The sequence below is a fragment of the Cryptomeria japonica genome, chromosome 3, assembly GCF_030272615.1.
Source record: "Cryptomeria japonica chromosome 3, Sugi_1.0, whole genome shotgun sequence".
Classification (NCBI taxonomy): Eukaryota; Viridiplantae; Streptophyta; class Pinopsida; order Cupressales; family Cupressaceae; genus Cryptomeria; species Cryptomeria japonica.
In genome coordinates, this window is record NC_081407.1 from 893,807,622 (window position 1) to 893,821,534 (window position 13,913).

Sequence of the window (13,913 nt, forward strand, 5' to 3'; positions counted from 1 at the left end):
ACTATTATACATATGGGTTGTAACCCTTTAAAATACTTAGAAGCTAAAAACTAGCTAAAACAAGAACACCATTGTAGATGGATGATTTTCCATAGCCAGTGTATTTGGTGACCATATATAAAAGAAGCACCAATATAATGAGAGACATGTTGCCTAGATCACCTATTGCAAAACACATATCAACTCTAGCTATAATCATGTAGTTGGAGCCTTTCACCAAGGAAGCATGTGGAAAAAATAATAGATGACTCAAATTTTGGAGAGTAACATATGACTCAAATTTTGAAGACAAGCACAAAGAGATCCAAGAATGAGTTGTAAATATGGTGGACTTTAACCTCAAGGATGGACTTTCTATAAACTTCGCAATTTTTGTATACAAGAAGCGTTCAACTTCTACAAGGAAGGTTCATACTTCCAAAGTGACAAGATATGCAAAAGTATATGCATTAGCTTAGGATACATCAAGACATTGAAATTCATTAGATGTAAGTTATGTCACAATTGTTAACCTGATATACAAAAGGATAGATTCTACACCTCCTCTTTGGTGCCACCCTGTGTTCCACAAGGATGTGTCCCCTATGTCGGTACCCCCATTCCTATATTGGGGATGGTATGAGGATGCAGGTACACCTTTTAGAAATACCCTGCCCATCCCCAAATGGAGTAGAGTTTTGGAAACGTTTCTAGGACACCTTTGCGAGTGATCAGGGGCACAGGGAATTGCCAAGGGACTTCCAGACCAATTTTGGACAATCAGATAAAAAAAGAAACATATGTTTCAATTTGAAAAAGGTTTAGTTGGGCCAACAAGGACCCCCAAACCATATTAAACAATACCAAAATCTAATCTAAGCATAAAATAACCAAAAAGAAGAAAAACACATTCTTTTTAGATTTGCAAACAAGAAGAAGAGTTGCAAGAGAAGGAGCAAGAGGAGCAGTGACTCTAACTCGAGTTCTAATTTTGATTTAGACTCTTAAACCTACCATGTTCTAATTATGGACAGCCATATATTTTCTTAGTTTTATCATTTCATTAATATGGGTAGTTGATTACAGAGTTTTATTTTTATTGTTTACAGTTTTGTCATTTCATAGTTGATACTTGGAATCTTTGGGCATTTTTGTTATAATCCTAATATAATATGTATGCACATTGACAATAAAAGCAATTGAATTTTCTTAATTTGTTTTTTGATTCTCATGTGAAGTCCCAATTCAAGTCTAATGCTATGTCTTAATCTTCTATAATGTCTATGATGAATGCTTTATCAATATTATAATATGCATATTAGAAATTTCTCTATATTTTTTTAAAATCCCCTATTTTTTTAATAGCAATCACTTGTCGTCCCCTAAAAATGCCCCAAAAGTACCCCCGTATCGGAAACACATCATGTCATCCCTTTTCATCCCATCCTAAAAACTCAGCGGAACATAGTTTCCACCTAAATCATGGTGTAGCATCGTAAATTGTCATCGGGCCAATTTACACCGCATGCTTGTGCCCCAACTTTAGCGCATCTCCCCCTCATCTCCTATCCAAGTCCATTCAGTTTCTTAACTCCAATTTTGATGCCTCGTACACCTACCAAATGATTCCTTGGAGGTGTGTCCTCCCTGGACCCTAATTTTAGTCCCTAATTGAGGAGGACCAGGGTGCTAGTGCCCTGGTCCTGGACCAAAGCGCCCAGCACCCTAGTCCCCCTCAATGGGGCCCATTTTTCAAGGGAGAGGTGTGACCTATCTCTCCAACAAGAAAGGAATTTGGTGGCTCTATGTGACCATTGGAGGTCGACCTAATCAATAAATTGACCTAAATCCTCATATATAAAGACATTAATCAATTTATTTTTATAACTATTCAATCGAAAGCATTCAAGCATTTACAAAGATCTTCAAGGCTACTTTTTCTTCATTCAACCATTGTGGAGCAAAATTACATCATTCATATTCAAGCATGTGTATGTGATTAGGGTTTTGTCACGTTCATGTTCATGTCATTTCATAAAACATATGTGATCATATTCAAGAAGCAAAGCATCATTTTAGTCATTGCAGATATGAAGTATATCTTTCCATTGTTTATTTCAATATTTGCAATATTTCATTCAAGGTTAATTCCTAAAGTGGGGTGTGACTAAGGCAAACCCCTATTCCAATCTATTTCCCCTCCCTAGTGTGTGTAGGAATACGTATGAAGTTGCGATCTTCAGAATAAGCTTTATTATAGTGACAAATCAATCCCCCATTGAAGTGCAAAAAGTGCGGAGGACCAAAGCAACTACCATAGCAATCCCGATAAATCAAGAGCTCCTTCTGAGAACAAATCTAAATCCTCTTACAATCCTCAGATCCAGGTTTGCGGCTCGTTCCGACGACTGTATCTCATTGTTCACGTGTTTTTACATCAATTCCAGCACATTTACCCTAATTTCAGTGTCTTCATTAAATCAATTCAACTCAAGGGAAAGAAAAGGCTCATCCAAAATCCCTTGAATTTGATCAGTATTTAGACCTCTTAGGTTTAGATCTATCTAATTCCTATCTTTCCCCAATGTAAAGGTCCCCAAGTAAAATATTAGCGGTTTTCATACATCTAATGGTGGAAACCCTAATATTTTCACCACTTTACATTTTGGTGAACTTGAATCCTCACACCTTTAATTCTGATCGATGTTCTAAGATCTGAGTGTTTATGCAATTTAAAATTCAAATTTACATTTACAAGTTTAATTTCCAATTGAATTTCAAAAATTTAGAGATTAAATTCACAAAAACCCTAATTTTTAATTCTAAAATTGAGCTTGTGGGTCGTCTAATTTGGATTAATAGTTTTAGATCTAATTTGGAAACATTTCAATTTTTAAATTTACATTTATAGATCTCATTGTAATCAAATACCATAAATTTAGAGGTTTATTCATAAAAACCCTAATTTATTTTGGTTAATTGTATTTGTGGATTGTATAATTCATCACTTTAATTTTCAGATCTGATTTTAAAAATTAATAATGGCACTTAATAGATCTGATTTATTTGTTGTTTCACATATGATTACTTTGTTTTTCACTTATATTTATCATAATCATGCGTTGGATAATGGCTTCTTTCATTTCACATTGCTTCTTCTCATCCATTGCACTTTGGCATATTGTGTTTTTAGAATTTCCAAATTTCTTCCTTTCAATGAACTAGATCTCAAAGCTTTCATTTATAATGGATGTTGTTTTATTGTGATATTTCTAGGAAAATGCATTGCATATATAGATCACATTAAAGCTTTTGTAGATCCTAATCCTAGAGATGTTAATGGAAAACCTAATACTTAAACCTCTCCTAGGGTATCTAATGTGAATGAAGAAAAAGCTAATACTCCTATCAATGGTCTTTCTAATGGAGAGCAATCATTGAAGAGCAACATGGCACCATCTTCTTCTCACACACATACCCTAGCGTAAGGAGGGCAAGATCAAAATATTGGTGTTTCAATCTCTCTAGATCCTCCTTACTCTCCTACAACCTATGTTAGTCATCAAAACATTTGTAGAGAAGAAGATGTTATGAATTTTTACTATGATATATCTCCCAAAATAACATTAAGCAAATATGAGGTCTTAGATGATAAGGATATTCTTTCCCAATCTACCAAAGAGGATATGCATGATGATAGAAAGGAAAATCCTCCTTCACAAGATATTCCTTCTTCATCTACATGTCCCTTTGTTTCTTCTAAACACACTTGCACTACAAATTTCAAAGAAATTCAATATAATGTTCCTTCTCCTTTTCAATTAAGAGATTCTTATAGGAGTGGCTTTAACATAATATCAAAAACGATTTTAGAGGAGGACTTGGAAAATTTGAACAAGGAATTAGAGTCCCTATAAACCCTTTGACACAAGTCAACACAAAAGGCCTAGGACATAATCATAATTCTCCTATGGATGATCTCCTTAGGAATCAAGACTTCAAAGATCATCTTGCAAGACAAGAAACCTATTGTTCCGCTAAAAGTGCTTCTTCTTCAAAAGCTCCCTTTTGCTCATCTCACCAAACTAATGATCATACTACCAATGATTGTCCTTATTATCAAAATGGCATGTAAGGACTCTTTGATAGAGGCATAGTTAAAATCATAAATGACAACCCTTCTTCTTCTAACAACCCTTGTCCTACATCACAAGAGACAAGGCCTAATCCTATTGATGATCAAGAAAGGTTAGCAACTAGAATCTTTTGGAAGTTAAAGTATGATTAAAATGTTGTTTTTCCTTTTGTCAAGTTTAGCAAAAAACATAAAGAATGTGATGAGAATTGTCTCTTTCATCATAGCTATTGTCATTCTCTTGCAAAATGTAAAGTATTTAAGGAATTTGCTCAAGAACAATTTGATAAGGCTCAAATAAATATTTCTACTGATATTGCTCTCTTTCTTAGTGAGAAAGTGGTGCCTTGGCACTCTTCTCACCCTTCATGTTGCTCCTCACCCTATGACACAAGTAGTTAACTTAATTGAAGGCTCTTTGTCCTAAAAGGTGATTTTTTTCAATAAAAACCATCTTAGGGTAGCAACAATGTTCATTCTTGTCCCTATACTTTGCGGGAGGGCGTGGGGGGGGGGGGAGAGGGGGGAGGGCAAGAATGTTATACTTTTCTTTCTCTCTATCTAAACTGTCATGATTCCCTTTAGGGGTTACATTTTTCATATTTGGATATCCTTTCGTGCATAGAATGGTATCTCTTTTATGATTAGTCTTCTCTAGTAAAATGTGTGATCTTTCTTTCATCACATTTCTCTGTCTTTCTCTTTGAAGATTATCTCTTCTTTAGAGTTGCATTTTACATATATTAATGTATTTTCTTGCATTAAATATCCCTTCATGTGAGTACGTTCTGCATTTGCCTATGTTTAATCTCTCCTTAGAGGTTGTGTAATTCTTCTCATTGTCTTTTGTGTTTGGTTTCATTATCCTTGAGTTTGGGGGGCAATGATCTCCCTCACTTATCCTTTCTAAGGATCCACTTTTCCTTTGTTGAGTGGTGTTTTCTTACGATTTGATGTCATTCCTTGTGTGAAGTTGTTGTTTTCTCAAGGATTCTCTCTTATGCAAGAGGTGTTTGTCCTTGTCTACAACCTCTTCTTCACTTGGCAATGTATATCTATTATAAAATTACCCCTTTCATTGGGTCAAAAGTGTGTTATCCTTCATCAAGAATCCCTTTCACTTAGCAATAGGAGGAAGGTAGGTATTATTTTTCTCCTTCCCTTCTTTTGGTAGGACGTTGTACTTGTTCAAGAACTCCTCTTGGAGGTAGATGTCTTTTGAGAAAATATCTCTTCTCCTCTAAGGATCATCTTTACACTTATTGTAAGATATCTCTTTTTCAACTATCTTATCCTTGCTTATAAGAGTATTGCCTATTTAGCTTGGATTTATGACATTGTTGCCTAAAGGATATCTCCTTGGTGTTGAAGGTAGGTATCCTTGTTTCTAGCTTCCTTAAGACATCAACATAGGGCTATGTTGATATCTTAAGAGGAAGGGGCATACATACCACTCTCTTTGTACCGTATTTTTTTTTGCATATCATATTTGCATGTATTAAACGAGGTGTTCAAACCCAGAATAAGAGAAAAAAAACTCTTATACAAGATGCTTCATGCCTGAAACTAGACAGCGTTTGATATGTCTTAGAAGGGGTATACATCATCGAAACCAGAAAAAATAAACTCTTACAAAAAATGTCCTCGAAACTAGGCATGTATCTGTCTTATATGGGGTTACACATTCTCAAAACCAAAGAAAACAAACTCCTAAACAAGATGTTCCCAAAACCAGAAATTTGCCCCTTGGCATTTGCATTATATGTCTTAAACAGGTTGATGCATGCTTGAAACCAGAGGAAACAAACTCTTATATGGGGTGCCATATACTTGAAACCAGACATCACTTGCACACACGCATGAGGATGAGTGGAACTAGCTAAACATAGCTAGACCATTTCTACTCTCCTCCCCGACATCGATCACCTAGAAAAACACATCTAGAGTGTGTATCCATGTCCTCTATCATTCTTCTCATGGATCACATAGAAAAACACATCTAGCGTGTATCTGTGTTCCCTCTTTCCTTCTTCTCATGAGCTCATTGCTTTGCTATCTATAGTTCATAGATGATGTGTGCTTTGCTCTTGTATGTGATCACTTGTGTTCTTGAGATGGCATTTTTCAAGAAGGATATTAGTGGTTAAGACGTTTTGATATCGAGGGCTCTTCCACTAGTTGACTTGAGGTCTTGTCTTTGGTCTTTAGCTTTTTGTTGCATGTCTTTTGTCTTTTGTCTTTTGTCTTTGTTTTTTGTTGCCTTTTGTTTGTCTTTTTGTTTTTGCCTTGTGTGCCATTACATGTGTTTGAGTGAGTTAAGATCCTAAGATTGGGGGCTTAGTTCCTTGAAATTAGGAATGTCTTGTACTCCTTGTGATTGTTTCTCCTTTCTCCTATCTCCATCCCTCTTTCATCTACTTTGTCATGAGTATTTGCATAAGCTCATACTCTCGTTAAAGTGGGGGCTAAATGTAGCGTCGTAAATTGTCACCAGGCCAATTTACACATCATGTTTGTGCCCCTATTTCAACGCATCTCCCTCTCATCTCCTATACAGGTTCGTTCAACACCTTAACTCCAATTTTGATGTCTCATAGACCTACCAAATGATTCCCTAAAGGTGTGTCCTCCTCTTTGGACCCTGATTTTGGTTCCTGATTGAGGAGTCTCAGGGCGCTAGTGCCCTGGTCCCCCTCAATGGGGCCCATTTTTCAAGAGAGAGGTGTGACTTATCTCTCGAACGGGAAATGAAGTTGGTGGCTCTATGTGACTGTTGGAGGTCGACCTAATCGATAAATTAACCTAGATCCTCATATATAAAGACATTAATCAATTCAATCCTAAGACTCCAAGCATCATAAGTGTTCGACCAAAATTATTCAAGCATTGAATTGTTCATCATCAAGCATTTACAGAGATCTTCAAGGCTACATTTTCTTCATTCAACCATTGTGGAGCAAAATTACATCATTCATATGCAAGCATGTGTGTGTGATTAGGGTTTTGTCATGTTCATGGCATACAACATATGTGATCATGTTCAAGAAGCAAAGAATAATTATTAGTCATTGTAGAGCTAAGGTATATCTTGCCATTGTTTGTTTCAATATTTGCAATATTTCATTCAAGGCTAATTCCTAAACTAGGGTTTGACTTAAGCAAACCCCTATTCTCAACCTATTTCCCCTCCCTAGTGTGTGTAGGAATAGGTGCAAAGTTGTGATCTTCATAATAAGCTTTATTTACAGTGACAAATCAATCGCCCATTACAGTGCGAAAAGTGTGGAAGACCAGAGCGACCACCATACCAAACACGACAAATCAGAAGCTTCTTCTAGGAACAAGTTTTAATCCTCTTACAATCCATAGATCCAAGTTTGTGGCTCGATCCAACGACTGTAATTCACTGTTCATGCGTTTTTACATCAATTCCTGTACATTTACCCTAATTTCAGCATCGTCAATAACTCAATTCAACTCGAGGGAAAGAAGAGGCTCATCCAAGATCCTTAGGATCTAATCAACAATTAGACCTCTTAGATTTAGATCTATCTAATTCCTATCTTTGCCTAATGTAAAGGTCCCCAAGTAAAATATTAGCGGTTTTCATACATCTAATGGTGGAAACCCTAATATTTTCACCCCTTTACACATGGCAAAGCATTTTTATAGATGTTGTAGGTCATTTATCACTAAGAAAGCATGTGAATGATTGTTTTGTTGTTATTGTTTGTTAGTAATTCAACAAGTTGTTTATTCTAGCCCTATTCAAGAAAATAATTACCAAAATAAAGACCATCAATTCGTTTTCTAGTGTGGGCGCATTATGGGTTAATAAGGTCAATATTTTTTAATGGAAGCACTTAGTTTGTTGGTAAGTTTTAGTTTACTTTGTGGGAGAAGATGGACACCAAGATTCAAAAAAACATTGCATTCAATCCCCCAATAGTTGGCAAAACAATCGTACTAAAATAGAAGCTGCAATAGCAAGTTTCCAAAGGCTTAGGACGTGTTGTTGCCTTGCATACAACACTCAAACAATAAACCAAACCATTCTTCTATAAGGAAATGACATTTTCAAGCATGTTTGGGTTATGGGTCAACAAGTCCACTTGATGTTGCACTCAAACAATAGGATATGCTCGTAGGATTAAACTCAAAAATGAAAAAGCACAAAAGTTCATTGAGAATATTTGACAAATCCAACTCAAAGTGAAGACACGATTAGAGAATATTCAATTGATGTACAAGGAAAAGACAAGATTGGTGTCATGTGAAGCATAATCTTATGGAAGGTGCAAGGCATGCTTGCCTATAGGAAAAGAGTATGCAAAGACCAACAATCTAATCCTCTAAGGTGTGTGGCATTCACTATCTTAACAGCAATTGGGGTGAATTCATTTAGATTTGACCTATCTCCTTTCGTAAAAATTCATTCCATGATCGATTGTGAAGATGTTTAGTTGTATGAACTATTCATATTGATGAAGATGACGATCAACTACTACCTTTGTTGGAAGACTTGGTCTATGGCAAGCAAACATTATGTCTTCAGGATCCACTACGTCAAAGTAAACTAAGAAAGATAGAGAAAAGGAGTCCAAGAGTCTTGGAATTCCAAGGAGAAGATCAAGACAATGTTTCTTCAATAGTTTAATAAGGTTTTGTGCGACCAAACGCCTCTCTATGGAGGTAGGCATGATTCAAAAAGGATCAAGATGAATTAAGGAACAAATAAACATGGCTTTTTTCAAAATTTCAAAATATGCAAATACTCATTAAATGATAAGAGAAAATTCCCACCTAACAAAAGTGCCAAAAATGTCAAGTTGAATTAGCAAATGTGTAAAATTAACTCAACAAAATGCAATGGTAGACAAGCAAACACCATAGGAAATGCTCAACTTCCACAAGGAAATCATCCCTATGAAAAGTAACAAAAGTGCCATTGCATAAGCAATAGTTGGGGAATGTGGAAAAACTTCACTTTTAATGCTTCAATTCCAATCTTGGAGGCTTCTAATGCATAGGAAGACGATGCCACAACTAGAGGAGGGAGGTTAGAAATACATTAAAGCTTCTTTGAATTTTTGATAAATGTAAGACACCATCATTGAGCACCAAAAGCACGATTTGAATTCACAATGAACCAAACATAGAGTTGTAATTCATACTATTTGTATTTATTTACAGAAACTACAATAGGTAAAAATGATATTGGCACCTACCAAGCTAGGTTTCTTCCTGTAAAATAGGGATTTCAGAAGTGCAAATAACATTGTTTAATTGTGCATCCTTGTATTTTGTATTAATTTCAACTTATTGTTGGAATCCGGGATCACTGAGACGGGGTGTAAATTAGTGATCTACCGGTTAGCAGATTTTCAAACTTAACTTTAAACCACTAGATGCAAACACTTGAAACTGAAATGTAGAAACATAAAACAAACAACCACAAGATCATAACACTGTATTTTTACATGGAAACCCAAATGGGAAAAACCACGATGGGATTTGAACCCACAATATGATACCACTATGGCCAGTAGCAAAACAATATTACAAAACGGGAATGCACAAGCATTCAGGCACACTACCTAGAGCTCATTGCCTTACAAGATAGTTGCAGTGATGAATTACAGTGAATGAACTCTGAAATAGCATCTACAATGCATGGATGAGTTCCAGTTGAGTGCTAAATATACTGATTGGATGTTCTACCATGTTCTTTGTCTCAGTCAACTACCGAATCAAGAATGTGCACGTGAAACTACGCTACAAAGGATTCTCAATCACCACTCGCTCACATAAAATCGCATCATTCACCAAAACGATCATCCACACCAAACTTATATACCAACAACCACAAAATAGGTCATGCATCATGTCGGTCTGCTAGTGTAACGTGTAGTTTCATGTCAGCTTGACTGAATCACCAAAGATAAATACGAATCACCAAAACAATAATAAAATGATGTTTCTAAGTCAACCCAATCATTCCAAACACGATTCAATGCACCGCAATTACCGAAAATCTTCCGGACCCAAAAATACTCTGTTCTTCTTGCAATATCAGTTAACAAGCTACCAGTTAACACTTGCTTCCAAATAAGAAGAATTACGACCATCGGATCAAATCTCTATGAAGAGTTGCCATCAATGACAACCCTAAACCAATAATCAACCACCAGAAAGCACCAGAAACCATCGAATGAGTGTCAATTGCCAACAATCTCCCCCTTTGGCATTGATGGCAACACTCGTGAAAAATGACTAAGTGTTGAGCATTGATCACCAGTTCAAAAGAATCAAAATAATTTCTAAGGCTCCCCCTTAGACAAAGAATTTCACTTTTCAATACTATACATTTTTCACCGTTCCTCTCCCCCTTTGACAACAATGCCAAAGATGGGGTGTTCTCCAAAACTTATATACAGAGATATTTATAAATACTTGAAGATGTCAGCATAAATAGTCTTCAAAAATCCTAGGTGAGTATCCCACCCACTCTTCAAGTTATCCAAAACTACGATGAATGCACTAAATACAGTGGCATGAATCTTTAATTCCCTTAGGTCAGATGACACGGGTTGGGCCATCTCCTTCATACAATCTACCTTGTTACTCAACATGGTGTCCAACCGGGGGTCAATTAGGTTCCAGAGTTCACCAACTTTTCTCAAAATTTTGTCCTTGTCCGCTTGAAGGCTTGAGATCTGATCATGTAGAGCTATAATCTACCCTTGAACACTTCTGATTAAAGTTACATTTGGATCAAAGGACTGTGAAATACTAGCAAGATTGCCCTAGCAAACACCTATTTGTTTGTTGATATCTACAATGAATTTAGACAAAATTAGGCAAGATGTGTACAATTTACTGCCTTCTAATAATGTATTAGAAATAATCTGCAATCTCTTATTTAGTCTCACTCTATCATCCTCAATCATCTTTTGGAATGTTTGTATCCTAACATCCTTAAATTTATCCAAAACTTTCTGAGTAGCAAACTTCTCTAAAGAATCAAAACTGGTATTTACGTTGTTAACTAATTGCAACAATTTACCGGAGGAGCTATTATTAGAATCCAATTGTACATTTGGAGCCACCTTCTGCAAAACATCTACTGACATCAAAATTAGCTTCTTGTCCTCAGATTTAGACTTCACCAGATCTTGGCTAGCCTAGGCTTGCACAGCAACTGCGAGCATGAGCTTTTCCGCAGGAGACATCTTTTCAAGGTTCAGTGGACCATCTAGATTGATAGGGATCTAAGGTGGCGTCCCTATAACCGGAGGAGTGACAATTGTCAAATCAGCTACTCATTTTCCTTTGTCAGACTCAGCAACCTTTGTCTCTGCACTTTCAGCATCCTTCTTCTCTGACTCGTCCCCTTTATCTTTTGCACCAGTGCTACCACTTGGTGTAGTATCATCCTTCTGGATCTTAGGGGCTACAGAGCTATCCACCACTGGAGGAGTATCACCGATCTCAGCATCAAGTGTAATGTTACCTTGATCTTCTGGATGTCCCTCAATCTGAGTTTCATCCTTCTGACCACCGAAAACACCATGCTTTTCTTCTGGCTGAGAGGACTTAAATGCATCCTTGTACAAGGGATCATTTTGAATGATTTTTCTCCATATATCCTCTATCTCTTTCCTCACCTCTTCCACCTTCCCAATCATTAGTTTGCTCATCATGTTCTTACTTCGGAATTCTTTCTTATTTGCCTCCTTAGTCAGCCTCTTGGCTTCATCATGAGTGAAACAGGTGCAGACATTTATGAGCTCTCTCTCCTTCACCTCCATGTCAATTTTGTTTGTTGTCATTCTCCTTGCATCAATAAGACTATACAAATCCTTAGGAATGCTTTTCTCCAGCTCAATTAATGTTTTGCTAAAATTATGCAAATATAATACAACTGCTTCTTCTACCTTTCTCTAATCAACTTCATTCAGATTTGCATAACACACTCCAATATTCTTCAGATTGTCATCAATTATTATTTCATCAATCAACTGAGCTACAGATAATGAAGAAACAGATGCAGATTTACCTTGTTTATTACCAGACTCGGGTTGAGTTTTAACCTTTCTTTCTCTCTTACATCTTCTGGTAGGGGCAGGATCAGATTTTTCCTTCTTGCTCTATTGGGCTCCACCGGATTGTGGCTTCCTCACCACTCTCACAAACTCTCATTTCTTTTTCAGCTTTCCTGCTTCCTCCTCGGACCGTTTCGGAAGCTACCGAAGATACTACAACATAGGTCCTTTTAGGCTTCTCCTTCTACTTCAACACACCTTTCTCGAATGGACCAGGTCGTGTAGATTATGCCACCAGAGCAGGAGAAGACTTGGTTTCCTTAGGTTTGACCTTGGAGGGAACCGAATCAACCTTAGGCTCCTTGGTTTCATCTTTGGCCTCTTTCTGTGCATATCTTTCTCTTGCTTTCTTCACCTCATCCTGCGTGAATCCCATTTGAGTTGCCACCTCCTCAGCCATCTTAGTAACTTTCCTTTTTCTAGCAAGTGCAATGAATTGTCTATGCAATTCAAGGTCTTTCTCCTTGAATGTTTTGAATCTCCCTTCCTTAGGGTCCATGGGTTGACTCAGTAAATGTTGAACATATGCCTCAAGTGTAATGGAGTCAACTTCATACCCCATGGGCATAATCCATACGGTTCTAGGCTCCACTGCTTCCATTTGGCATTGATCTTTGTCAACCATGAAGCAAATGGTTTGCTCATACTTTTCAACAATCTCTTTACGGATCCTCTCTCTGCTTTTCATTGCTGCTTGAAAAGATATGAAGTATCCCCAGAGAGCAGATATTCTCACTGTTTCATCTCCAATTCCCCACAATCCCTCTTTAATCTGCATTGCCACCGGTCTATCATAGGCCCATTGGACCTTTCCTTTTACACCGGGTATCTCACTTAAGAAGTATAACGCCAAGCAAATAAGAAGTGTCCCGTATTTGAAAGTGTGCTTTTTATCCTGCTTAATCTTCTTCAAATTGCTTAACTCATTTAGGAGGGTTGAAGATAGGTCATATCTTTTGTCTTCTTTCAGCATCTGATATGCAGAGTAAATGGCAGTACCGGAGACAGAGTTGTACCTGCTTGACTAGTAAACTTTGTAACCGACCACCATCAATGCAAATTTCACATCATTCTCCAAAATGTTGCTTATGGTCATAGCTCTATTCTCGAATATGGAACCAGTGGTAGCTATCACTGTGTCATTCGACACTTTTCTCAACCTGGATACGCCAACGGTTTCATTTAGGCATGTCACAGGTCAAATCGCTTGCTTGGTGATCTTGTGCGGCCTATCAAGCTATATAAATTCGTCATGAACATGGCTAAGAATGTACCGGATCCATTTTGCTTCATCAAACAACGGAAAGTGGATGAATTGCGAGAAACCCTTGTCCTAAAGAACCATGTACTCAGATTTGAGATTTCCCAAACCATCTGCCAAGTGTTTGTTGTACAAGTCCAGCATATCCGCATTACCAAGCTCCTCGAGATCACAATGGATATATGCCCTAATATCTTCATTATGAAGAACGTCATAGGGTACAGATGAAAATGCACCTTTTGAATCATCCTCAACTGACTTGAAAAGATGTTTCTTGAAAATAGGTCTAGCCATGTCCTTAATCTCAACCACCAAAGGGGTAGCAACATTAGAAGCCGAAGCCATTTCAAATTTAGGGTTTGCAGAAACTGAAAGCCTGAACAAATAAATACCCTGATTCACAATCGGGTGCTGAAATTCGCTTTAGAATTGC